This window comes from Triticum aestivum, chromosome 5D (assembly GCF_018294505.1).
Source record: "Triticum aestivum cultivar Chinese Spring chromosome 5D, IWGSC CS RefSeq v2.1, whole genome shotgun sequence".
NCBI classification, from domain to species: domain Eukaryota; kingdom Viridiplantae; phylum Streptophyta; class Magnoliopsida; order Poales; family Poaceae; genus Triticum; species Triticum aestivum.
In genome coordinates, this window is record NC_057808.1 from 57,328,745 (window position 1) to 57,332,636 (window position 3,892).

The 3,892-nt window shown below is 47.4% G+C and overlaps 1 long non-coding RNA gene across 1 annotated transcript; it reads left to right on the top strand.

Annotated features, from left to right (window-relative positions):
• Positions 1 to 1,753: 1,753 nt before the first annotated feature.
• On the top strand, positions 1,754 to 3,513 carry LOC123124327 (uncharacterized). The gene is made up of 3 exons (XR_006461052.1): positions 1,754 to 2,328; positions 2,415 to 2,897; positions 3,255 to 3,513. It is a non-coding gene; the product is annotated as an uncharacterized lncRNA (long non-coding RNA).
• Positions 3,514 to 3,892: the final 379 nt, after the last annotated feature.

Here is a 3,892-nt window from a genome sequence, read left to right on the forward strand (position 1 = left end):
TACGGAAACTCGTCTGTTACAAAGGGATTTCATTTTTTAAAACTTATTTGAACTCCTGACTTTTTGTGTGTTCAAAATGCACCATTCAAAGCAGAGACTGATTTTGAATGGTGCATATTCAACACACAAAAAGTCCGTAAAGATCGCCAACCCCAACATAAAAAAATGAGCATAGATGCGCTTATAGAGAAAATTCAACCTAAATTCATAATAAATTTCTATGAATTTCAGAGAAACTCACTGTGAATTTAGGCCAAATTCCCTGTATAAGGGCATCTATTTTCATTTTGAGAGGAGCTCAACAAGGCAGAGAGGGACGTGTTTTTTTTTCTCTTTTGCTTTATTTGTTTTGTTTTGTTTCTACTTACAACAAAAAACTTATTTTTTATTTCTAATTACTTATGTATTTTACTTTAATCATTTTATTTTTATTTATTTTACTGCTGCTATTTTTATTTATTTTACTGCTGCTATTTTTACTTAATTTATTAAGGTTTATTTATTGTAGTTACTATAGTTTATTTTATTAAGGTTTATTTATTTTATAAATATAAAAAAATGAACATAGATGCGCTTATAGAGAAAATTAAACCTAAATTCACAGTAAATTTCAATTTACTGTGAATTTAGGTGAAATTCCCTGTATAAGGGCATCTATTTTCACTTTAAGAGAAGCTCAACAAGGCATAGAGGGACGGGCTTATAAACTGGTGTGAGCGCCCTTCGGTTGGCGAGGTGGGACTAAACACTGGCCGCAACTAGGACCAGCCCTTTAGTCCCGGTTTGTGGTATGAACCGGGACTAAAAGGTGGTGGGCCAGGAGCGTGGCCCATTGGTCCCGGTTTGTCCCACCAACCGGACCAATGCCCCCACGAGGCCCGGCAGGCCCCTGGCCGCACGAACCGGGACCAATGCTCACATTAGTCCCGGTTCGTGACTGAACCGGGGCTAATGTGAAAACTGCCCTGTGACCTAAGCCCTGTTTTCTACTAGTGCATGGCAACTGCGGGACGCGCGGTGACTGTCAAGCGGGGCGTGCGGGACCACGAGGTACGAGGCCTGACGTACGGGGCGTGTGGGCGTTATCTATTTCGCACGCACGCACGCGTGTGAGAGGGACCGGGAGGAAAAAAAGAGGTGTGTGGACATTACTTGTTTTGCCCACACGTAGGTGTGTGGGCTGTTCTTCTTATACACCACACAAAATGTGTGAGCAGACCCCTAATGCCCACACGTGTGGCACTTATCAGCGTCCATCTAAATTGAAATTTGACCGGATCGGGCTTCTTATCTGGATGACCACATAAACTAGATAGATTGAATTACCACAATTCTCTGAAAGTATATGGGACAACTAGCACAATCCGTGGTTATCTCTTGATGTTTATGACACAATTCGGTTGAATACCCAAGCCTCTATTCCAGGCAAGGTTTTCGCCATGAGATTAAACCACTTGGATGAAAGTGACACATAGTGAGTTGTGGTTATGGCGCGTGGTATTATTTTGGTATACGGCGGTGTAGAAATGAGTGGTGCATTCACTTATTTCATTCAAATTTCTTCAACGGGTGTGGCCATCGTGTTGGTGTATTTAGTAATTTGGTACTGCATGTGGGGCAGGTTCATGTGGTGTTGTGCCCTGACACGCTTTTCTGCTTGGAAGCTTCTCTGTATTTCAATTGGTTATTGGTTTCTGCCTCTGCCGCTGTTGCCCAATCGGTGGCTCGCTTTCGGGTTCTTGCCGCTGTTGGTCGTTCGTTGTGTCGCTTTCTTTTTGTCATCGGTTTGCATGCCTGCCGCTGCTGCCTGTTGGTCCAGCAACCTCTAGATTTGTCTCTCTCAGGCTCTCGCTAGAAGGCTCGAGTCCGATCCAGCGCCACCGCCGCACCGCCGTGTATGACTATAAAAAGTGACTCGCCTCCTCCCTTCCCTCCCACCCGCACCACCTAGCTCATGCCTCCCCTCCTGCCGCAGCCCTTCCCTACATCTCCTCTCCCCATGGCCAAGCTGCGCCACAGACGCGGCGGGGATGGTTACCGACACCGTGAGCCACAGAAGAACGATTGAGTCCTGCAGCGCCGGCTTAGCGCCTTCCCGGCCGCCGGCGTCCTCTTCCACTTCCAAGCCATCGAGGAGGACTGATGTGGCTCTTCCCATGGCGGCCTTGAGGTTTTGATTGGGTCCTTGCATCGGTTTTGACGGAGCCTGATAGGAACGCCGGGAGAGAAGTAGCCTTGGATTGGAGCATCGTGGGCATTTCATCCTGTTTGTGGTGGCCACGGGGCAGGCCATCGTCGAGATCCATCCCTGTGAGCCGCAGTTCATCTGTAAGCACACACGATTCCCCTTGCCCCGTCCCTCATCTGTAGAAAATTATTATTCTGATCCGTGTTGGGGGACGAGGCGGCTGCAGGCGATGGGGCATTGGGGAGAATTCGTGCTCGATCCGGCTGCCACCACACGCCATCTGGTGGGGAAGTAGAGGGGGTAGCCGAGCGGAGGAGCGGGCGCGGGTCGGCCGCAGCTCTGGGAGCTCCAGCGGCAGCAAGAGTGGTACATGATGACGGCCGCGCTGTATCCGTACCTCCTCCCGCCGCTCTTCGACGACCTGCCGGCGGCGCTTTTGGCCGCGAGTGCTCTTTGGTCGTGGCCGCGGGAGCCATGCACGAGCCGGCGTTTCACTAGTGCGCGTGCAGCGCCCTTTCGCTCTCCGGACGGCCTAATCGAGCGCATGTACCCAATCCCCGTCTCTGTCCTCGCCACTGCCTCCGCCAGAAGCCCCGGCAGCGGTCTGCCGTCCTCCTTCCCTCTCAGCCAGATGTTCTTGTGCTGCTAGCTCATATCTCTCTCCCGTACAATACAAAGACGGGATGCGTTTGAGGTTTGAACACATCATGTGAGTTCAAGCCTCACCACAGACTGTTCTGAAGTTTCTTGAGATTTTCTGGTTAGGGAGATTTGGGATAAAATATGCTCTGAATTTTGGACAACAGTACTGCCATGAGTTCGAAGTAACATACTGTTTCGCAAAAAAGGCAGAAGTAACATACTGAACCGTGAACCGATTTAGGCTTGCTCAGTTTGTGGCTGCTCAATTGTGGTGGATGAACTTATTACATGATTTGTTCTCCAATTCTCCCTTTTTGTGATAGAGTTTGTGATTATTAAGATTTAGGCAATGTGTGTCTGTGTCCTTTGCAAAACTTATCAGTACGAATCTCCACATCATTCATATTGATATTGTTTTTGACAGGGTATGCTGGCTGGAACTCAAGGCGGGATTTTCCGACCAAGTTTTTGGCCATCCAATTAACTCTGCTTGGAGGCTTGGACCTTCTAATAATTTTATAAATTTCATTTGCTTACATCATCTCTACTGATTAGGTGTTTAATTTAAGCACTTAACTCTTTATTCTGATGGTTAATTGTTGACTGGATGTAAATTTTCATTTTTAACAATGATTCAGCAATGCAAACTATCTTCCTAAGAATATACTTCCGCTTTCCAAAAACTTATTTCCTTTATGGCCTTCGACCTCGCTTGCTGCTTCTGGAGTATAGATACAGTTTGAGGTAGATAGCAGAGAGCAGTCCAGCGGTAAGAGTTGGAACTAACTTTTTTTTATATCAGTTGGAACTAAGCTGCAAAACGAGCTATACCTATCGTGCCTCTCGAGCTCACTCCTGTGCCTATACCCATCTTGGCGGTCGGCGCCTATACCCATCTCGGCGGTCCTTGATGGGTATAGGCGCGGAAGTGGGTTCCCATTTCTTTTGCCTTTTTGATCAGCACAATTGGTCCTGGATGTATCTAATCTTTGTCCTGGGTTTCCATTTCTTCTGTCTAGGAAGCATCATCATCAAAATCAGCAGGATCTTTGAGGCCTTGCG